Below are 24,769 nucleotides of genomic sequence, written 5' to 3'. Positions count from 1 at the left end.
GACATGAGCAAGTGGAGGAGAGAGAAGAGAAAACACAAAACTACAGAAGAGAGAAGAAGTGGACTTTAGTAATGTGCATTAATGGGACTTGAATACATCCGGATGGGAGGGAGATGAGGAGAGAGGAGCTCATTGCATCATGAAAAGATTCCCTGGCAGTCTAGGCCTATAGCAGCATAAGGGATGGTTAAGGTCTGAGCCAGCTCCAACTATAAGCTAAGAGTTAAATTTGAAGCCTACTCTAAAAGTGCAGAGGGTGTTTCTGCCTCCTGGACCCAAACTGGGAGAAGGTTCCACAGTACAGGAGCCTGATAGCTGAAGGCTCTGACTCCCAGTCTCCTGCTGGAACACCAGTAAACCTCATGGCCAACTGTCTCATGGTCCGTCCATGCATTTATGTAAGATGACAACTCAGAGGCAGAAGTTGCATGGTTTAAATGGAAAGAAATTCCTATATTCTTGTATTGTGTGTCTCCTCTCTGTTGACGGTGACTTTTTAGCCAATCATCTATACATTTAGGGTGATAAATAAAAATATGAAAATAGCACCAAATAAATGTGATAAAATCTAAATTTAACACAACTATCAGGTTTACGTTTTTTCTGAGTCTTGCGTGGTCCCCTGGCGGCTGTGACGTGTACTGACCTGATGGTGGTACTGGACACACTGGACACAGTGGTGGGAATTCACACAAACCCTTCACAATTTCTGTCGATATTCTTCATCACAGCAGCACTTCTTGTTTTTCACGTCGTAAGGTTTGTGCCCTGTGACATCACAGTGTACTGTGTACTCGGTGGTTTTAGCTATATGCAGCAGTTGAAGCTAAACACCGTCCGGCAAGTGTGTGTTAGCATGCTAACAGCTAGGTGGTTAGCAGCAGGCCTGGCCCAGGGCGTTTTAATGCGATTAGCTAACAAGCTAAGGATAGTTGACGGGACTATGAGCTGGCTCAGATGTAATACCTGTATAATATGGGGGCTGTTGAGGTTAACCCTTATCTTTGCTACAGGTTAATAAGAGGTTTTAAATTTCTAAACATTTAGATGACGCTCATGCTAACCTCACTCAGCGCGAAGCATCACTTGAGTGTTGAGATTGTGATGTAGAGCTCCGCCAGATATTGTTTATTTATTTATAGTATAATATAATATATACACCATACCCGGAGAGATGGTTGTTTGCAAATGACGTTGATTTTCATTTTAAGATAAAGTTGGTGTTAAATCACATTTATTAAATTCTACCTTTCTGAATCAGTCTGACATCAGTGTGTATCGCCCATCACTGTATACTCAGGTGGAGGTGGTTTAGGGAATAAACACTAGCATTTCATTATAGGTAGTCAACATATTGGCTCCCGAGGCGTGAGGACAGATGTTCATTATCTTGTAAACCTACAACACTAAATGTATTAAATGATATTTCTCCTGAATCAGTGTCTCTGAGAGTCGCAGCCCTGCATTCCAAAAAGGAAGACGAGTATTTCACCATGAGCTCAGACGATGGTGAGACAACACACACACACACACAGTCTATGTTGAGTTTACATGCCGGTCAGTCAGTGTGTGGTGTTTGACTGACTTCATGGCTGCAGGTGACTTGGAGAACCAGGCTGAACTGGAAGAGAAGACGAGGCTCATCAACCAGGTGCTGGAGCTTCAGCACACTTTAGAGGGTATGACACACACACACACACACACACAGACAGTATAATTTTTGATGTACAAAGTCAGACTGTCCATTTAAGAAACAGAAGCAGTGAGGTGAGCAAGTGTTTCATCTTAATATCCTAGTGAGACGCATTGTTCAGAGTGATTTCCAGTGTGTACAGTTTGGAATCACAGTGTTAAAAACTGCTGAAAACCAAACTAAATCTACAGCTGTACTGAGATTGGATGTTTTGCAGAGAGACATCACATTCAGACATCACGCTCTCCTGTCACTGACATATCTGGTGTGACTTTCATACCACAGCTGGATGTTGCTACAGCAGCAGTGGAAATAGTTTGACAAGGCCTGAACACAAAGACTAGGCACAGGAAGTTCACTGTTTGCCTCTCGTTGGTTAAAACACATTTGTTCTTAGCAAACACAAGTGATGTGAATGTTTATTGGTATACAGCAGGGAGGTGAATCTGATCATAAGTGGTCACTGGAGACACACATGAGATGCTTTCTAATGCCATGAACTGATGTATTTAGAGCTGGCCATTGTGGTTGGATCACCAAGACTCAGTCTAACTAGACTTTATCTTAACATGTGGATGTCAGAGCTCTGAGGTTTGTGTCTGTATATACATTTTCTACCACAGGAACTTAATGAATATATTATACTGACATACAGGTCCTGTGGAGAATGAGGCAGTGTTAAGGCTGCAGCAGTTCTTACTGCAACAAACAAGCAATACTTATTTCTACAGCTTCTTTTTTCCTTTTAGGAGCAACCAGAGGAGCCATGTCAGAGGAAAATCAGTTCTAAATTTGATTGGCAGCCAGTGTAGTGCAGCTGAAAGCAGAGTGATGTGTTCAGATCTCCTCATACCAGTATCAACTCCAGCAGCCACATTCTGCACCAGCTACAGACGACATAGTGAGCTCTGGATGAAACATGAGTGATGGCTGTTAGAGTAATCGAAACAGGAAGGGACAAGGGCATTAACTGGTCTACTGAGGTCACGATAAGATAAAAAAAGATCTAATTTTAGAAACAGGAGATCTAGTTCTTGAGTTTCCAAGGTGCATAAAGAGCAGGGCTGAACAACCCTCTTACGTGAGTATCACAAATGGTTTCACATTAGCTGACAGGAAGCCAGGACTATCAGGTATATGGGAAACTGAGGGGAGAATCTCTAATTTATCTGTGGAATGTATGAAGGGAAGTTAGACTCAAAATGGTCACGTGCAGATGCGAAATAAGATTTACAAATGTGTACAACAATGTGTGTGTATTTTCGGGCACTCAATCACTCACCAATATGTGTTCCCGTCCACACACAAGCAATATGAACACATTCATCACTTCATTCTTCACAGACCTGATCATTTTTGAAAACTGTTGTGCTTAAACAATGCCTAAAAACATTTGTGAAAGACAGACTTCAACACAGCAGTACTGTTGGCTTTTTATGACCATTCAAAAGTCTAATTTCTCTCCATAAATAATTTCTGCAGTGGGCTCTGTGCATCACTTCACTGCAGCTCATATGTTAACTGTACAATGTAGTTTTGAATTAACAGTGTTTGACAATGTCCAAAAACTGCCCAAATAGATAAACAGAGCGGTGAGAGCTACAGGTCATCTGTAAAAACTGCAAAGGGATCTTGAATTATTCCACTGCATATTTTTGTCTGTTTAGCAGTCCAACTGTGTCATCCATATAAAGTTCTAACCAACATGAAGTTTAATACTTTCCCATTCATTATAACTGGACTGAGCTCCTCTGAGCCTGCCCTGTAATTATGATGTTTCCATCAGGGGATGACATTTAAGTAATCCTCTGATGGTTCCTGGGCCAGTGGCTTTTCAAGATCACTGGGAACATTAGTTTAAATTCAGAAATAAAAGTAAAAAATGTACACTCTTCAAGTTTAATGATCTCATACAACATTCATTTATTTAACTCTTTGTTGTTTATTTTGCTGTTTAAATTAATTGAGTTCTTGTTTAATTGATTATTGTACATGTCAGAAAAGATAACAAGCGATTCCTACACTGTCTGACATCTTGCTGTGACATTTCATGCAAAACAATGTTGTTGTTTCTATACTTCACCCAGTTGAAGTATAGCTCTCCAGATGAGGCTGGACAATATTTTGCATTATTTACTCTACATAGAGTCAGAAATATGGGACAGTTTCCAGGTGATCCGCTCTTATTGTTTCATTTAGAATTGATAAGGAGTTCTCATGTTTTCTTAGTAGTGACCTCAGTCAGACATCATACCATGCCAACATCTAGCTCCTGTATAATGTGGCTGTTTGTGTTTGTGTGCTTAGACCTGTCTGCCCGGGGGTGGACGCTGTCAAAGAGGAGAACCTGAAGCTGAAGTCGGAGAACCAGGTTCTGGGCCAGTACATTGAGAACCTCATGTCTGCCTCCAGTGTCTTCCAGACCACTGACACCAAGAGCAAACGAAAGTAAGGAGAACCTTGAGGGCCTTGACCTGGAACCACCCCCAACACACACGCACACACACACACACACACACACACACACACACACACACACACACACACAGTCTGTCTTGAACCCAACACCTGATCCCAAACCAGCCTGAATGACAGGACTCTGATATCAACATCTAGACCCTTAAATACTGCTTAAGCCTAAAACGTATTTCTGGGTTTCTGTCATTACTTTAATGTGTACACAGGGTGGCAGTGTTGCATTTATCAAATCAGAACGTACAGGAAACAAAAAACAATCCCCAACTGAAGCTGTTTTTCAGCTCAGGAAAATCATTCTGAAAACAAATAGAGCTCAGCTTATCAGCAGAGAAACATCACAGGTTTTTGAAATGTAGAATCTGAAATACCTGTGTGTATGTATCAGAAAGATGTGTCTTTACAGAAGCATGTTGTAGTCCTCAGTCAAATGAGAGGAAGACCCACGTTAAACTTCATTCAAGTCTGAGGACCCTGACTGACTACTGAGCAGCAGCAGACCCAACTCCACAGGTGGTGTTTCCAAAAATCATTCAGCGGTTACAAACATCCAGAGGTGTAGTGAGTGACAGTCGTTTTAACATACCTTCTCCTCCTCAGTACAGGCTCTTGTATTTGAACCATGCTGCGTAAACTCTGGTCATTAAAAATATACTGGTACTTAAAATCAGGGTTAACAAGTACTGTCAGCATGAATAAAGATATATTTATGTCAGTGGATATTATAGTATTAACACTAGTGTTGATCACAGACTGACTGACTGACCATAAACAGTGGTTTCTTTCCCACCAGTTCCTGTGCTTAACTCTCCACTGATCATACACTGACAGTTCACTCTGCTCTCTGAGCCGACAGGGAGGCTTCCCTTCTCGGGAAGCCTCACTTTTTTGTGCAGTTAATGAACTAAAAGAAAAAAAAAACAGCAAATCGTGACAGTCATAGGCTTTCAGTTATCCATGTTAGCACAGTGAAATCTGCCTGATCTGATGTGGTGTTTGTTCTACAGTTTGTAGGAAACTTGTTATCAGATGATCGTTGGTCCACAGATTGGTTTGGAACTGGTGATGTTACTGTCCCTTCAACCTCTCCACCCCACCCCTGAACAGAAGCACTCCACCTCACCACCATGTTCAGACTTTTATAGAGTTGAAATGTTTACGTTGAACTTCCCCTTCCTCAGTCAAACTTTTCAGTGTTTGAGGGTGGAAGCGAGTGAGGGATCAATGTCTTTGTCACTGCATATCTACAAAAAATCACTTTTTTCCTTTTGTTTGTTGCTAGTCAGTATTGCTACCATTCCTATAGGTACAGTAAGTTTTAGAGAAAGTTTTTTTGTTACAAATGGTTTTATATGTTACTGCTTACGAGGGTCTTAAGGCCCATCTCGAAACTCCTCCAGTCTTTTATCATTTCAGCATAGTGTCACTTTTTTGTCGCCATTTTGTTGTTGCTTCTTTTTAGTTGGGAGTAAATGACACTAAACAGTGACTGTCACTGTTACAACTTCATAGCCAAGACCATGTGTTGATTTCAATTTGAACTCAAGGAGTCTTGTGTGCTTGTGTGCTCAAATATGCATACTGTATTTCATGCAATGTTGAAGAAATGTTTCCTCTGAAGTCTTGAGACATATGAAACTCTGTTGCATTTGTACATCATTGACATATGATTGTTTTTTGTTACTCCTTTGAAATGATTTTGGTCTAATAAAGTAATGATCCTTTTTGATGAGATGTTGTGATTCAATCGTCTCTCAATCACTAATGGAGCTCCCAAGGGCAAGTGAGCGGCTGCATCTTCACTGTCAGTATATCCTGCAGATACAGGAGGGTGTCAAATCAAAAGGAAAATGCTTGAACGAATGAGGAGACATAATGAATTCAGACTGTTGAAATGTCTGGGGAAACTGTAGACTCAGCAGTGGTGTGTTGTTGAGTTTCTGCTAGTAGAACCAGTCAGAAATCCAGCAGTTTTAGCATTAGCACAATAATTTGTACACACTAGTGTGTGTTTAGTGAATAATGCTGTTCAGCCTGGTTTCTCCTATGGTGTGTGTTTTTTCATCGTAGCACAGCGTCTGGTGGAGTAGAGACTAAAGCTGTGGAAGTTAAATCCCGTATGTTAATTTCTTAACTTCTGACTCTGCCCTTACAGCGGGGTTGGGTTTTGTTTAAAATTTTCCAGACTAGATACAACATGATACCTCACTATTGGGATACCAAAGCAATGTAAACCTAGCCTTGAGGATTTTATTTTATATTTTTTCTTCAAACCTACAGGTAAATCTGACAGTTATTCACAGGTCTCTGTACCTGACTCATTTACTTGAGATAGAAATCATTAAAATAAACTCACGTTTGCTGCTCACTGTAGGGTTTTTTTTTTTTTTTTTAAATCAAACAGGAGTTTACTTCATCTGTTGGGGACTACTTTCAGTGGCCGATGAATCCACAGTTGGTGCTGTAGAGAGTATTTGTAGCAGCAGGACAGTGTGCGTGGGACCAAGTCAGAACAAACTACAGACTCACTGATGAGTTTTTAGGCATCAGACTTTTGATAAACACATAATACCTTTATTCACTGCTGGTTTGGATCTTTTCATGGGATTTGTTTTACAATACTCAGAAAACAGAACATGACCAGCCTGATGCTTCAGTAACAACCTGTATCAGCTCCATATTTGTAAATCAAACTTCCCAGCTTTGCCCAGTGTTTGGTCCTTGAACTAAAAGAGCTGACCTTCAAACCTGTCTGTTGGGTTGTAATTCAAAGTAATGTGACTTCCTCTATTCATTGTCACAACTGAAACCAAATCTGTACAGTCCACATGAGAAGACAATTATTTGTACTATGTGAAACCTGTTTTACAGTTTTATATTTCATATAAATGCACGTAAATAAAAAACCTCAAGGAGAAATGAAATACTCCAAAGACAAGGTGGTGTGAGAGATTTTCTTTGTTTCTGACAGAAAAATATAATTATTACATAATTATTCACTCAGCACCTCAGCTGTTTTACCTACCAACTCTTGATAAGTGTCTGTAAACAGCCACACTGGCCAATTCACTCAGTTCACAAGGGAAGTGGAGTCCCTTCCAAATACTCAACATATTTAATATTAATGTTTGAAGTGAAAGTAAGGGACCTCAGTCCAGCTCAAAACAAACACTAAACATAGATCCTCCTTCCCCACAGACCACAGTTGGTTTAGGCACTTGAGGCCTTGTAAAAACAGTTCCTGTAGTGACAGTCTTTGTCCAGCAGGATGACATTAGCTCAGGTGAAGCTCTGGGCTCAATGGCAGCATGTGTGGAGTTTCCTCTTTTCTGTGGTCATCAAACTTTAATGAGTACCTGACAGACAGGAACAAGAGTGAGTGTTAAGTAAACATTATCTGCTGAAAGACCACACACACACAGTCCTGTGTCATGTCATGATGTGTCAGTAAATGAACCTCTGGTTCACCTTTTTACCCATACTGCTTGTGTTACTGCCTCTGTTATCATCACAAAGATAATACGACTTTAACTGCCTTCACCACCTGTCACCATAACAGCCCCACTGTAGTCACACTTCTTTACACATTACTATGGAGGAGAATAATATGAAAAGAAAGTTGCTAAAGAACAAACCAAACTGACTTGTTTTATCTCAAAGATGAGAATAACACAGTTTGTAGATCATCGTATTAAAGCCCATGTGATGCCCTCACACAGGTCAAAGTTGTGTTTAAACTGGTACACACAGCACATGCCAGCTGTGCTGATGCTGTTTAGCAAAAAAACAAAACCATGTGTGATAACCACATAGTAAACAGTGGTGATGAATACACATCCATCATTTCCATGGTTTGGCATGACTGACAACAAAGACATTCCTGCCAACACTTAGAAGCTGTGTGAGGATGAATCAAAGGAATAGTTCAATATTCAGTTTGTCTACAGTCTGTGTAGGTGTCACTCTTCACTGAAGACTGATGTCAACTTCATGTCTGTGTGTTCAACACTGAGCTATAGTTAGCCTGGCTAATCACATGAGCTGTTTTAAAGTGGAAACAGGTAAAGAATGCAGCATGTTAAAGTTGACTAGTTTACTTTTAAAAAACTCCTGCTCGGTGTGAAATGTTACATCAGCTTCAGCCACACTACCTGCTGTTTCTGATCATCATCTGGTAAAGAGCTAGTATCTGCCTTGTTCACCATCTGCACTCTACCTAAGCATATCCAACGTGTGGCACACTGCCACTCAAAATGACCAATGTGGAACTTGTCTTGGCGGAACATGTGACAATAGCAACAGCAGACTGAGGAAAGGTCTGCACATGCTGATACACTACTGGAATGATGTCTGAAACACATTGAACACCTGTGTAGGTGGACCATGGCTTTGTAGGAGCTTCAGTTAGTTAATTAGTTAGTTAGTGAGTCATTTTATATGATCCAGTATGCAATGAGCAGAGGAACCAGTCTCTCTGGTCCCATGTGCAGACTATACATTCAGACCAACAGATGACAGTGCAAACACTCATACATGTATGAGCATGTGTTTAATCTGACATAGTTTTAATAATAGTTCCTGCTACATTTGTTTTAAATATTCAATTTCATGGGACCTCCAAAACCCTTAGATTAACAAAATCTCATCGATAATGAGTTCTTATTCAGAGTTCTTGTTCAGACTTCTTATTTACTTACTTATATCAGTAACTACATATGAACTTTTTCTGCCTCTGCGCTGGTGACAGCTGTGGACATTATGAGTTTGGGTTGTCCGTCCGTTCTGTTCTCATGGACCTGATATCTCAGTAACACCTCAAGGGAATTTCTTCAAATGTGGCACAAACTCAAAGATGATCTGATTAGATTTTGGTGGTTCACACAAAACATGTTTTTGGCCATAAGTGAAGAATTCACATACTAATAATCTGCAGCTGGACTGGACATACAACTGTGGGGTAGTAATTCTAGTTTATTATGTTTTTAGACCTCTGTATTAGGATTTTGAATACTAAACATCTGGCACAGTGCCACTGTTTAATTATGCAGTGTGTTTAAGTACACGCACACAAACACAGGTGAATGCACACTGAATACACACAAGCTCTCAGGTCAGACCTCACTGAGTAGAGCCCAGACGTCAGCGTCAGAATGAACCACCAGGCGAAGTGCTGAGATCGGCTGCAGCGCCTCCTCAATCTCACCCTCAGCTACTCCATTCTCAAACGCACCTGAAACACAGAAAACACACAAACACAAGGTGTATGTGCATTTGTAAAGGTGAAAGATAAAAAAGCATATATACACACATGGGTGACTAATCAGAATAAAGGAGTGCAGAGATGAGCACTGAATGGTTTGATGAGCATGAAAATGATACAAATCAGATGCTGCAACCTTCACAGGCACCAGATCTCAGCCCACGTGAACACCTATGGAAGATTCTGGACTGATGAGTCAAACAGTGCTCTCCACCACCATCATTAAAAAACCAACGGAAGGAATATCTTTTGGAAGAATGGTGTTCATCCCTTCAGTAGGGGAAGCTCATGGTGGCCCAACAACTCTGGCACCCAGCTGTAAATATCCAGTATACTTGTAGGGCTGTGGTGGGTGTGGTCATGTAATCATGAACATGTGTGGAATGTGATCACATAAACCTCGCCCATGTCTCCTCACAGCAGAATATTGTCAGTACTCTGTAATACTTCCCAGTTTCTCTAATTAGATCACTCAGTGACATAGATAAATGTGACAGAAATGACAGATTTACTTGTTATTATTTTATTTGACATATTTACCGATAATGATGAAGCCCTTATCCGACGCTTTGTGGTGAGAAGACAAACCAGTGACTTGTTTGTCTCGTGTTGATGCCTGAAGAAAAAAACACAACATTTATCAGGAAGGTTTAACATAGAGAAGAATAAGAGAGAAGAATCACCTCAAGCTACAATTCTGTTGTCAAAAGACACCTTGACATCTGTGACTTCACACTGGAAAAAAAACAACTCAGTATGAGTGTTCATCTGCAAGAAGCTGCTAGTAATGTCTTACCAACACACACTGATATGAATCTGTCTCATTACAGGTCAAATGCTGTATGGGTATTCACAAAAACCATACCTCAGACTGGTGATTATTGAGATAAATCATGGGACAATGTGGCTACATCTATGTATATGAGGCTATACACTGATCAGCCACAACATTAAAACCACTTGCATAATATTGCAGAGGTCCCCCTTGTGTCGCTAAAACAGCTCTGACCCGTCAGGGCATGGGACGGGACCTCTGAGGGTGTCCTGTGATGTCTGGCACTGAGATATTGGCAGTGGATCCTTCTGGTCCTGTGGATTGCAGGGTGGGGCTCCAACATCTGGCTTGTTCTGGATCATCCCACATATGTTCAATCAGATTTGGATCTGGGGGATTTGGAGGCCAAGTCAACACCTTGGGCTCTTTGTCGTGTTCCTTGAGCCATTTCTGAGCAGTTTTTGTGGTGTGGTTAGAGCACCGTCCTGCTGGGGGAAGCCCCTGCTGTTGGGGAGTGCGTTTGCCATTGGAGGGTGTACTTGGTCTACAACAATGTTAAATTGGTGGCAAGTGTCAAAGTAATAATAATAATAATAATAATAATGATACATTTTATTTATAAGCGCCTTTCTGAACACTCAAGGACATTGTACAATATACAATAATCAAAAGAACTGTACAACAGACAATAATCAATAAAAATCTACAGTATACAATAATCAATAAAACAACAATGGATAGAATCAACATAAAAGAGTAACATCCAGATGAATGTCAGGCTCGAAGGTTTCCCAGCAGAACTTTGTATTGTAAAGATCTGATTAATGTTATTCACTTCACCTGTCAGTGGTTTTAATGTTGTGCTGTTGTGTACTGTTTTTAGGCTTTGTAACATGTTCCTAACCCTATATCTGCCTGAAGTCATTACCTAATCTTTAATATGGACTGACCTCTGCTGCTTATTTGACAGAAGCTGTAGATGAATGCAAATGGAACCCATGTGCATATCCAATAATGACACTGATGTACAAATTCAAATGTGATATGTCAGCTTAAATTACACAAGTGATGAGTGACTGGAAACCTGGACATCAGTCTGTCATACACAGTGAAGGAAATAAGTATTCAACACACCAGAATTTTTTTCATTAAAAACATTTCCGATGCAGCTACTTAAGTAAAATCAGACCAGATATTGGTATCAACTCAATGAAACTACACAGTTAAAGAAGTCCTAACATTCCAATCCATAAAAAAAGTGTGCAGTAAAATGAAATGACAAAGGAAAAAAAGTATTGAACAAAAAATGCTGCTGTGTTGAATACTTATTTCCTCCACTGTACATCCACAGAGTAATAGTTTTAAATCAAAATTATAATTGTAATTACAGAGAGGCACGGTACATCACACTTTTCAATGTCTAACCAAGAGATGAGAGAGGTATTTGGTCTCTAGTAAATTTAGTCAGGAGCAACTGATTCGTAGGTCCTGGAGTCATTCATTCATTCAGGGTTAGGGTTAGGGTTAGATCATCAAACTCTCAATAAGCAGGTAGAGGGTAATAAGGGAAGTTTTTCTCTGGAGATAGAATCTAGCTGCAGATCATTTACACTGACCAGCTATAGTGGCGCATTACTGTCAGTAAAGTGACCAAGGTGAGAATCTTCTAGTTTAAGCTGCACTTCTGGATTTTTTTTCTTGTTGGTTACTTGGAAGGAACAGATAAAGATAATGTTATCCTCTTATGATTTTTTTTATTTAATCCACAGTGTAACCCTCAGTCTGCAGGCTGCACTGTCATTACACAGTCATTCAATGTTGGGCTGTCAGGACCAGTAAGGCCTTCTCTGTTGGCCTAAACACTGTCACAATCAATTAATTATATGTTTTTCCATCAATACTATATGTATCAAGTGTGCTGCTTCCAGTACAGTCTGTTTATGTTAGAGCTTTTTTCCAATTGGATTTCAGCCCTGTGTTGCCAAGGTAAAAGAAATCTGCCTTGAGGCCTTCAGAATGAACACTGTAGGCCCCTGTAATTCAAAATAAATGATCTGTGGATCCTTTAACCAATCAGAATGCAAGTTGGAGAGACCAGGGGTCATGTAGCAGGCATACGATAACATCAACAGTTTCATGTCATTTGATTGGATGGTCAGAGAGCGTACCAGTCAGAGTTAGCAAACCACATCTATAGCTACTAGCGCAAGCTAAAACATGTTAGTATAGATTTAATAACTGTTTTTTCAGTGAGTTCAGTGACTCTTGTAGAGATTATCTGTGTGTCTCAGTTCCAACAGGAAGTCCTTTTCTATCGCTATGGAGGCTAACACTGAAAGTCGAGTCTGCCCAGTCGTATTTCTTCCATAAATTTTAATTCGCTTTAGTACTGAGAATGTCCGCTCCACAGAAGCAGTTTTTTAAAATTTGTCTACAAATAATCAGCAGTTTTAGTGAGTAAAATGCATTTTACCCATATTTTGTAGTTTGTAGTTGTAGGATTTTATCATCATGACTTAATACTGATACTGCTGGAGATGATGTGTGTGGAGCAGCTGTGGCTGCAGTGTTTGGAGACCTATTGAATTGTGTTAATTTATAGCATTACTCCAGTAATGGCATTTATTCTGGCTACATGTCTGTCTGTGATGCAGAGTTCCGTTATACTGCGTTTCTGTATATTGTTGATGGTTTCTATAGCTGTGACATCATAATGATGGTATTAAGAGGTGGGTTAATTCAGGTAGAACATCAGTGAAGGTGTGAAATGCACACCAGTCATTTAATCCATTCAGAGCAGAAAACACTGCTAAATGTAGTAGATTTGATTAGTGTTGGTGTTTGAAGCTCATCACATTAAAAGTTTTGAATCAGGATGAGAAGTAGCTCATTCAGCTGCTCTGTCACTCACACTGTGAGCAGTAGCAGTCTAGTTTCTTTGGTGCTGTCCATATGTTCCAGGGCTGCAATAATTAGCTTATTAGTTAATGAACAGAATAATAGACAGCAAATCCTAATAATCAATGAATCACTGAAGTCATTTAAAATGTAAACATGGCCCATGGGCTGTAGGAGGAAGCTGGAGATTTGTTGATCATCAGCAGTGTTAGAACTGACTTAGACTGCTAAAGGAAACAACAGTCTGTTACAGTCAGTATCAAACTTTTCTGAAAAACTGTCCAGTGGTGTTTTTCAGTGGGGTCTAAAATTGAACTACTCTCATGTTTCATTATGCCTACTTTTAACTGTTTAACTGTTTTTATTTGAGTCTTATTTGTGTTTTATTGTACCTACTTATTTCATTATGTTTTATTCATATTCACCCCAGTCACCCTAAATGTATCCCTGAGAATGAATGAATGAATGAATTTAAAAAAAAGGGTCACTATATGATCTATCTAAACACACAGCTCATACTGACACGGTACAACACAGCCATCCATTGAACAGCTGTGTTCTCAATGTCTGAGCACATACAGAACACTATGGTCTCTCCCTGACCTTGTAGCTATCAAGCCTGTAAGGCTGGCCTCAGATAAGAATTCAAATTCCCACACACATCACAGTGCCACGGTTATATGCAATCTTTAACTGTTATCATTAAGCCAAGGTCACTACTAAAGTGCTGAGAATACAGACTGACTCAAGACTTCCTTCTGTGTAGTGTGTATACGAGCAGAATAAAAATGACCAACAGAGTTCAAAGCTGGTTAACGTCCAGCTTCCTGCAGCAGTGGAACTAAATATAGTGGTGCATTCGCAGGTCTCTGTAAAAACTCGGACAGACAGCTGCAGATGATTCAGAACACTGCTGCTCAAATCCTCTCTGAGACCTAGAAAGTAGATCATATGAATCCAGTTCTCAGATCTTTATTGGCTGATCTGCTGCTACATTATGAACCATCCTGACCCCTCAGGTCGTCAGCAACAGGTTTGCTTTATGTCCCCACAGTCAGAACTAAGCTTGGAGAAACAGTGTTCAGTTTTTATCCTCCACACATCAGAGAACTGCAGGTCTGCTACAACTCTCAGTTGCTTTAAATCAAAACTAAAGACCTTTCTGTTCACTGCCGTTAATTAATAATAATAATAACTCATTTCTTATACAGCACTCTAACTTTAACTCTTGTAATTCTTATTCTTTTATTTTCCATTTTGCCCTGAATGATTTTTTATATTGTCTTGTTGCTTTTACATTTTGTCTAGATGGCTTTAATCTCTTATGTAGAGCTCCTTGAATGGCCTTGTTGAACTGTACTGTATAAATAAACCTGCTAACTAAATGAAGACTTGAAAGTGAATGCAAGCAGCTCCTACAGGTAAGCCAACCAAACCCTGCATCTGTACAAAGACAGAGTTCCTCCACCCTCTGATGGAGCAGGAAGTGGTCCTGTATCTGACTGAGGCAGTAACAGAGGAAGATAGACTAGTTGGTCTGAGCTTACAGCAAATAATGATCCAGATCAGAGGACCCGAACCAGACAGAGGCTTCACATGATGAAGAGCAGCTCAATCTCAGACTGAAACCTCATGGAAGTGCTTCAGGATAAACTGGACTGAAGGTGAAATAGGTGCAACACATCTGTGGGAACTTTGGAAACCTTATAAACTTACTGTTTCATTTCTGTTGGAGAAAGAGAATATCAAGCACACGGCAGGGCAGGACTCCAAATGCAGAACTCAAACACAATCAAAGTTCAGGTACTTTATTACAAGCAAAAGTCCAGTACACGAGTAGGCAGTCCGATAAGGCAACAGTGTCCAAAGGGAATAGGCGAAAATCCAAAATCAGGTAAACAGGCAACAGTCAGGAACACAAGAAGTCAAAAACAGGAAACAACGCTGGAAAGCTGACAAGAGGGACAAGACAATCTGGCAACTGCCAAGAGGAAGAGACGCTGACTAAATACACCTAGACAAGGAGATAACGAGACACAGGTGAAACACATAAGGGCGGGGGACAGTAATCAAGACAAGGAAGTAAAGAGAACTGGAGTAACCAAGGGACAGGAAACAGGAAGACAAGACAAAATACCAAAATAAAACAGGAAACATTCAAACCCTGACAGTACCCCCCCCTCTACGGCCGGCACCTGACGGCCCAGGATCCTGAGGGTGCTGGCGGAGAAAGTCTCTAATAAGAGTGGGGTCCAGGATGTCCTTGGCTGCAACCCACGACCTCTCCTCCGGACCATAACCCTCCCAGTCCACCAAGTATTGAAGCTGGCGTCCACGGCGACGGGATGCGAGGAGTCTCCTCACAGAATATACAGGGCCACCGTCGATGAGCCGGGGGGGTGGAGGGGGTCTGGTGGCAGGGACCAGCCCACTCACCTTAACAGGTTTCACACGACTAACATGGAAGGTTGGGTGTACCCTCATGGTCCTGGGGAGCTTTAGTCTCACAGCAAGAGGATTAATAACTTTAGACACTGGGAAAGGACCCACAAAGCGAGGAGCCAACTTACGGCACTCAACTCGGAGAGGAAGATCCCTTGTGGAGAGCCAGACCCTTTGCCCAGTTCTGTAAGTGGGAGCAGGAATTCTGCGCCGATCTGCTGCCTTCTTATAGGTCAGGGAACTTTTCAACAAGGCCCGACGAGCTCGAACCCATGCAGCCCGGCAACGGCGGACCAAAGTGTGGGCGGATGGAACAGAGACTTCTTGCTCAAGGGACGGAAAGACAGGAGGCTGGTAACCATACACGCAAAAAAATGGAGACATACCAGTAGAGGAGCAGGGCAAAGAGTTGTGGGCGTACTCCACCCAGGGAAGGAACCGGCACCAGGAAGATGGGCTCTGGGAGGTCACACAACGGAGGACTGTCTCCAACTCCTGGTTTAACCTCTCTGTCTGGCCGTTGGACTCAGGATGGTACCCAGAGGATAGGCTGGCAGAGGCCCCCACCAATTTGCAGAAGTCCCTCCAGAATCGGGCAACGAACTGTAGCCCTCGATCCGACACAATGTCCTTAGGAAAACCGTGGAGACGGACAACATTGTATAGAACGGCCTCGGCTGTCTCCTTAGCTGAGGGAAGCTTGGACATGGGCACAAAATGAACCATCTTTGAGAACCTGTCCACAATGGTTAAGATGGTGGTATTACCTTCAGAGGGGGGCAGGCCTGTGACAAAATCCATGGAGATGTCTGACCAGGGACGCTTGGGCACTGGCAAGGGGTGAAGGAGACCGTGTGGAGGTTGCCGTGAAGTCTTGTTGCTGGAGCAAACAGGGCATGCTGCAACAAACTCCACAATATCGCCCTTCATACCTGGCCACCAAAAGCGTTGGGCGATAAAAAACTGAGTGCGACGAGCCCCAGGGTGGCAGGTGAGAAGCGAAGCATGTCCCCATTGGAGAACGTTGGAGCGTAGGTCTGGAGGAACAAACCGGCGATTGGGTGGCAAACCTCTGGGAGGAGCACCACCCTGGTTGGCTGCCAGCACCTTCCTTTCAATGTCCCAAGTTATGGCTCCCACCACACAGGAACGGGGCAGAACTGGCACCTCTGACTTGGGTTCCAAAGAACAGGGAAAGGCTCTCGAAAGGGCATCAGGCTTAACATTCTTGGAGCCCGGACGATATGAAACAGTGAAGTTGAAACGGGAAAAGAAGAGAGCCCACCTAGCTTGTCAGGAGTTGAGTCTTTTGGCAGCTCGAAGGTACTCCAAGTTCTTATGATCCGTCCAGACGAGGAATGGTTGTTCAGCACCCTCCAACCAGTGCCTCCATTCCTCCAGTGCAGCTTTAATGGCCAGGAGCTCTCTATCACCCACACTGTAGTTGTGTTCAGCTGAAGACAGTTTTCTAGAAAGATAGGCACAGGGATGCAACTTGTTGTCTGTTACTGACCTCTGGGAGAGAATGGCTCCTATACCCACATCGGAGGCATCCACTTCAACCACAAACTGCCGTTGGGTGTCTGGCTGGGTGAGGACTGGAGCAGTGGCAAACCTTTGCTTAAGCATCTGGAAGGCTTGCTCAGCCTGAAGGGACCAGGAGAACTTGTTCTTGGAAGAGGTCAGTTGGTGCAAAGGAGCGGCCAGGGAGCTGAAGTTCCTAATGAATTTCCTGTAGAAATTGGCGAAACCCAGGAATCTTTGAACCTCTCTCCGTGAGGTAGGTGTGACCCCTTCTCAGGATCCATCTGCATCACACCCTCAGAAATAACAAACCCCAAAAATGACACAGTAGGCACATGAAACTCACATTTTCCAGCTTTCACAAAAAGGTTGTTGTCTAGGAGTCTCTGAAGAACCTGCCTAACATGTTGGACATGGGTCTCCTCATCAGGAGAGAAGATGAGGATATCATCCAAGTACACAAACACAAAAACATTTAGCATATCTCGAAGAACATCGTTCACAAGAGCCTGGAACACGGCAGGGGCATTGGTTAAACCAAAAGGCATCACAAGGTATTCATAGTGTCCTGTAGGAGTGTTAAATGCTGTTTTCCACTCATCCCCTTCCCTGATTCTAACCAGGTGATATGCATTACGCAAGTCCAGTTTAGTGAAAACTTTTGAGCCCTGCAGCAACTCAAAAGCAGTGGAAATCAAGGGAAGGGGATACCTGTTCTTAACAGTGATTTCATTCAACCCCCGAAAGGCCGAAGAGACTTATCCTTCTTCTCCACAAAGAAGAATCCAGCCCCTGCTGGTGAAGAGGAAGGTTTAATGATTCCGGCTGCCAGTGCGGAATCGATGTACTCTTTCATAGCCTTCATTTCAGGTGTGGAGAGGGAGAAAAGACGTCCTCTAGGTGGCATGGTACCAGGTAGCAGATTAATGGCGCAGTCATAGGGGCGATGTGGTGGTAATGAAGCCGCCTTGGTCTTGCTGAAAACCTCTTGTAGATCCGCGTAACAGGAGGGAACACCAGCCAGGTCCACAGGAAGACTACCAGCTTCCTCAGTAACTGTGACAGGAATGGGCACAGCCTGTTTCTCAGAAAGACAGCAATGTTGACAGGCATCACCCCAGGAGAGGATCTGACCAGAGGACCAGTCAATATGGGGGTTGTGAGTCTTGAGCCAAGGAAGTCCTAAAAGAAGTGGATGGTGGGGTGCATTAACCAGGTGGAAGGAGAGCTTCTCCGAGTGTACATTGCCGAAGGAGAGCGAGATCTCAGGAGTGTGGTGAGTTACTTGGAAAAGATGGCGTCCATCTAGGGCACTTGCCTCGAGGGGTTCATCTAGTGAGACAGGAGATATCCTCAGTCTCTTAGCCAGTTCATAGTCCATAAAATTAGCATCAGCCCCAGAATCAATTAATACAGGTTGCAAAAGGGAAACAGAGGCAGCCTGTAGAGTGGCTGTGGGGAACAACCGCATTGTCTTAGTAGAAGTGAGTGTGCTACTCACCAGGCTCTCACGACTTCTAGAGGCCCCACCACGATGGATGGGACAATTGGCGAGGAAGTGACCCATCTGTGCACAGTAGATGCAACAACCCTCATCCATACGATGCTGACGTTCCTCCAAGGAAAGTCGGGTGCGACCCACCTGCATGGGCTCTGCCGGGGGAACAATAGGTGCCTCCGTCGACCCAGGTGGTGTCCTGGAGGACTCAAAGTTCATCTGAGGACAACTAGGAACTTGAGGGAAGTGAGGAAATGAATGGGAAGAGAGGCGAGATCTCTGCCGTTCCCTCAGTCGTTTGTCCATCTTGGAGGCCAAGGCAATGAGAGCCTCGAGTTCTGAGGGTAAATCCAGTGGTGTGAGATAGTCCTTGAGTGTTTCAGACAGTCCATTAAAAAAGGCATCACACAGAGCAGCTTGGTTCCACCCACTGTCAGACGCTAGAGTGCGAAACTCAACGGCATAATCTAAAACTGTGCGCCTCCCTTGCCGTAATGCAGCTAAGGACCTGGCAGCCTCACGGCCCGGAGAAACAGTCTGAAAAACTTGTGTAAGAGTCCGGATGAACAAGGGAAGAGACTCACAGATTGCTGAGCGACGACTCCACTCAGCAGTAGCCCAAGCCTCGGCTCGCCCTGACATGTGGGAGATCATATAGGCAACCTTGGCTCTGTCTGTAGAAAAGGAGGCCGCCTGAAACTCAAAGTGAAGTTCACATTGAGCAAGAAACGAGCGACAATCTCCCGAATCCCCAGAGAATTTCTCCGGGCTGGAGAGATGAACGTGGGGATTCAATCCCAACCCTGGAGGCGGTGAAGATGGCTGGGGTTCTGCATCCTGAGTAGCTGGGGGCGAAGCAGAACCAGGAGAATCAGATGACTGAGGCCCACGCTGAACATGGTCGACCAGGAAATTTAGCTGAGACCCCAAGGCCGAGAGCATCTGCCCCTGGTGCTCTGTCATCTCCCTCATCTCTTGACGGAGAGCATTAAGTTGTTCCTCTTGATGGAGGATCCGCTGCCCCTGGGCTCTGAGGGCAGACCGGAGGTGATCTGAGTCTGCGGAGTCCATAATGTGGCCAGATTGTACTATCAAGCACACGGCAGGGCAGGACTCCAAATGCAGAACTCAAACACAATCAAAGTTCAGGTACTTTATTACAAGCAAAAGTCCAGTACACGAGTAGGCAGTCCGATAAGGCAACAGTGTCCAAAGGGAATAGGCGAAAATCCAAAATCAGGTAAACAGGCAACAGTCAGGAACACAAGAAGTCAAAAACAGGAAACAACGCTGGAAAGCTGACACGAGGGACAAGACAATCTGGCAACTGCCAAGAGGAAGAGACGCTGACTAAATACACCTAGACAAGGAGATAACGAGACACAGGTGAAACACATAAGGGCGGGGACAGTAATCAAGACAAGGAAGTAAAGAGAACTGGAGTAACCAAGGGACAGGAAACAGGAAGACAAGACAAAAATACCAAAATAAAACAGGAAACATTCAAACCCTGACAGAGAAGTCACAAGTGAGTTCAGTTGCTGGATGAGTCAACAGGAAAAATTGAGGTGTTCTAAACTTTATGAGCCTTTCATATTGGGAAACTCTGGTCTTGACTCCAGCTCAGGCTGTACCTGTATGTGTGTTAATCCTGAAGTGGTTGTGTTAAGAATATTCCATCTACACTCCCCTGTTATCTGGAGAGGCTCTGGACAGGATGCACAGAACTGATACTTACTGATACTGATATAATAGAAGAATATCATGTAGTCACTGAAGCTACAACACAACATTTCATGTTACTATGAGATGTGATCTAAGTCACTGTCTGCATAGAGCGGTTATAGCGGGACAGAAATGAGCAGAGCTGCTCAGCAGGCAGCAGGTAAGACTGTGGCAGCTTCCCAGTGTGAATGTGTATACCTGTGTGAATGTCAGGGCATTCCTGTAAGACAGAGGCTGCCTCTCAGTGAAAATACCATGAATAAGTAAAGACTGGTTATACAGGACAGGACACTTCATCAGATAACAGAAGTTCCTTTTTAAGATGATGGAGCATCAGCAGCTGGAGGGAAGAATCAGTTTCTCTGAAGTGAAATGGAATTCAATACATGTTGCTCCATTTTGCATACAGCTGTCACAGGGTCAGCTCCTTGACCTGTCTGTCAGTGTCTGTTTGTCTCTGTGTTGCCTGCCCCTCCCCCTTGCTCTCTGTCTCTCCTGCTGGGTCTGCCACTCCACACCTGCCGTGCCTCTACGATCAAGCTCACCTGTTTCCCATCAGCTCATCACCCAGGATGTACTTAATCCCTGTTCCTGCCTTCATTCCCTGCTGGATCGTCACTCCAGTACATGGTTTGTCTTGAGAGAACTTCAGGCTCCTCTTTGCCTTTGCTAGTCAGTTCGTTACTTACCTTGTTGTCTTTGTCTAGTTCCTGCCTGCCTGCCATTCCACCTGCCATTCCACTTGCCATTCCACCTGCCATTCCCTCCAGTCCTCCTGCCAACCCTTCTCCACCCCTGGACTCCTTCACTTGCCGCAGCACCCCTCTCTGGACCAGCACCATCCTGACCCCTTTACACCACCTATTCCTAAATAAACGTTGTCTTGCAATCTGTGTTCTGCTTCTGGGGTTCCTAGCTCAGTCGTGACAACAGCCATGAAAATCCAGGCCTTACATAATAAAGCCCTACACCCAGTGTACTGATGACATACTCAAAGGCGTTCTTTCTCTCCTCCATCCTGTAGTGGAGTGGTGTAGAGCTCAGTACTTTTTTAACAATATCTCAATATTTGTTTGGTACATAGTTCTTTATTTTAATCTTGTCCTCCAGTTTTATATGTGCAAACTTTGATGGCTGATTATGTCCTAATAACATTTCACATGAGAGGTTGACTCTCCTTGCTTTTTAACATTTGCTATTAGTAAGAGGCAACAATGGTCTGATAGCATCTCTCTTTCTCTCCATGTTTCCATCTGTTATGACAGGTGTATAATCTCAGAGGACACTGACCTCACCAGGAACTATTTTTTTTTTTTTTTGTTGTTTTCTTACATTGACTTAAATACTTGACTCTACAAGTACATTCTATGTACTTGATCCAGTTTTGCTGGTCACAGGTGCTTCTCTCTGTGGTCTGTTGATGTTTCACCTGTAACATGAAGCTTCATCTTGTGTGACAAGGTTTCCCTCCTTAACTTCTACACTGTGATTCCATGTCTGTCTAACTTTACTCAAAGGTCACCCACAGCATGACCACTTTTCCCCTTCAGTGTGACAGAGGTGTCAAACTGACACACACGCACACGCACACACACACACACACACACAGAGCCAGAAAGAGGCAGTGCAGTGATAGCAGATAGCTTGTTGCAGTGGGTAATTCCTGTTCCTGAGGCATCAACACCTGAGATGAAATCAAAGACCTGCTGGATGACAGTAACGGAACACACCACACACACACACACCGAGGCAGGTTACTCACATTGCTGGGCAGCACTTCCACTGTGGTGTTGTAGAATTTATCACCAATGGTCTCAATATTTCCGCTGCGAAAACAAGTACCTACAGCACAGAAGACAGCACAGGAGGTAAATGACAGGTGTCAGCCATACAACATACAGTACACAGATGAATCATACTGTATCATATCATCTATCAGATGTGTCGTTCAATCTATAAATATCATTTCTAAGGGACTGTTTCCTTTAAAATGTGTTTTAAGTGAGATTAAACTTCAGTCACTCCAGTTTAAATCTTTATTTCTTGATCCTGACATTTTTTACACAGAAAGATCATATGGTAACCTGCAAATTAAATTTCAAGATATTTCCAAACAAACTAAAACTGCATCACTTCCTGTGCAACACAAGCAACTGTATAACACCACGTGTTGTGAAATGTAAATAGAGACTAAAGAGCTGATCAGTTACTGACAAATGAGCAAAATGAAAAATGTAGTGACATTAACTGTATGAAAAAACATGTAATGCTTCACTCACTGCTCCAAAAAAACAAGAACATTTCAGAGTCATCCTCTAACATAATGGGAATTCTCTCATCTCTCACTCTGTGGTTTTCTGTGCAGGTAATTCTTCAGTGGTGATGCCAACCCAAGAACTACAGAAGTGTCAGGAGGGTAGGTATTTCTGTCTGAAATAGTTGAGTATGTTGGTCTAAGGAGGAGTGATTCTACAGAAACCAGGTAAACAGCTGTTTGAATGGCAGTCAAACACTTCAACATGGAAACACAGGCCTCAGAGTCAGGAGGCAGAATGAGCTTAGGCTGGACAAACACTCCTATACAATGATGGAGCTTATGGTATATGTGTGTTCAGTGGGTGTGCGTAAGTGTGTTTTCATTAAGATGCAACGGTAAGAGCACAAAATACAGATGGAGCTGATAGAGACTGAAGATATGTGTCCTCACACACACACAAACACATACACACACGCACCTGTAGCTTTCTCTCATGCTAACAGCATGTCTGTGGATGGTCCAGACTGAAATACCTCAACAAATACTGAATCACCAGAGGATGAATCCTAATGACTGTGATGATCCCCTGACCTTCCTTTGGTATAACCATATGATTGACAAATATATCAGTTCAAATGTCATAATTTCAGCAATATTGGCCAGAACATTGCAATTAGATATTTTCTTCAGATCATTTGCTCAAAGCCAAGCTAAACTTAATAATGCCGGTGGAAACTTTAATATTGTTTGTGTAAAAATGACAGACTAGGTGGTTGTGTTTGTGATATTTTAGGTAACCAACACCAACTAAGAACATGCATGTCAGCAGTCTTGTCAGCTGTGGGCTTTGTGGTGAAAGGTTTTTAGAAGAAAATGCAAATAGTTTGATGTAGATGTAGAAGTTCGTCTTTATTTGCCTGGTCACCTTGTTTCTTTTTTAAAAAACATACATCTGCTGGTTTGCATATATACAAATCAAATACTAACAGAATTGTCATATATGGATTTGCAATGGTATTGTACTGTGTGTGTAGACAATATCAAACACATGACATTGTCTCTATGAAAATAACGATGGTGACACAGCTGCAGATGATTGTATAAAGAGCCAGCTTCCATCACAATAAAAAGAACAGATCCAAAACAGAAAGTCATGAAATGCAGCAGCAGAACATCTCATCTCAGTGACACAAAGAAAAGTATGAAAACACTGAAGCTGTGCAGGGACATAAACCAGAATCTGAAAATCTATAAAACTTTGTCTGCCGTCATCATCCCTTATCAGCAAAATCCACTGAAGATCATGAACCTCCAATGGAAATACATGGTGTGACTTACACCATCTACTTTACCAGCTGTGATTAAAAATGTGTGAACAGTCTTAGGAAATTATTCCTGTTATCAACTTAAAAACAATGCTCAAACTGACCCAGATATGTGGACTGGCTGGGGAAGCTGAGGAGGATGTAGTCACCCCGGACAGGTGTTAATGCCCAGAAAAAGTCCTCTCCTTTGTAGGCCCTCTCCAGACTGTGCTGCTGGTAGTGTTTGAGGCTGCTGCTCAGCTCTGCAGCTGGGTTATTATGGCCATGATACAAAGTCTGTTTTCCAAAGTCCTTGTCCTGGAGGGCGGGAAAGACAATCAGACACACACACTGAACACACACACTATCATCATGACATCTATGAAAACATTTAACCCAATTTTCATGTGTTGGATGTTCAGATGGTTTTCTCAGAAATAAAATATTTCTGTACCTTTAAAATAATTCAACATTCAGCCTATAAAATATACCTTTTATTACCATCCACTGCCTGCATGGCTTTAATTACCTAAATAAAAGAATTAGAAATGTATGATTTGCCAAACATCCCTGTCACGTGTTCATGTGTATATCTTGTAACATCATGTGTTAATAGCAGTTTAATCACAGAGACTATTATCCATTTGGGCTATAATTCAGAGGGTGACACCCTGTTGATTCACATCATCTCTAAACTTAAACATTTGTCTTTGACCACAGAGAGAGAAAGTCAGCTGCTCCTGTTTGTTGCTGTCTTTCAGCTCCTGAAGCCTCTAGACCTGACTGACTTGTGTGACAAGGTTTTCCTCCATACCTCTATGCAGTGAATCTGTATCTGACTTTACTCAGAGTTCGCCCACAGCATGACCACTCAATGTGTTGTTTTTTACAAATTAATCTCTGACCTCATAAAATCTA

At 42.6% G+C, this 24,769-nt stretch overlaps 1 long non-coding RNA gene and 1 pseudogene across 2 annotated transcripts; one reads left to right on the top strand and one right to left on the bottom strand.

Annotated features, from left to right (window-relative positions):
* The first annotated feature begins 660 nt into the window (after window positions 1-660).
* LOC108888564 (short coiled-coil protein B-like) lies at window positions 661-4,145 on the top strand (annotated as a pseudogene).
* A 2,974-nt stretch (window positions 4,146-7,119) lies between these two features.
* On the bottom strand, window positions 7,120-14,842 carry LOC127139343 (uncharacterized). Of its 2 annotated transcripts, none has more exons than XR_007809541.1 (4): window positions 14,818-14,842; window positions 9,969-10,044; window positions 9,286-9,398; window positions 7,120-7,524 (listed from the first exon to the last, which is right to left on the bottom strand). It is a non-coding gene; the product is annotated as an uncharacterized LOC127139343 (long non-coding RNA). The 2 variants fall into 2 exon arrangements; XR_007809542.1 differs by lacking the exon at window positions 14,818-14,842 and adding an exon at window positions 14,649-14,739.
* Between the last annotated feature and the right edge of the window lie 9,927 nt (window positions 14,843-24,769).

This window comes from Lates calcarifer, unplaced genomic scaffold (genome assembly GCF_001640805.2).
Source record: "Lates calcarifer isolate ASB-BC8 unplaced genomic scaffold, TLL_Latcal_v3 _unitig_1373_quiver_2269, whole genome shotgun sequence".
Lineage (NCBI taxonomy): Eukaryota > Metazoa > Chordata > Actinopteri > Centropomidae > Lates > Lates calcarifer.
Note: the sequence above shows the minus strand (reverse complement) of the source record. Positions and strands in the feature narration are given on the sequence as shown.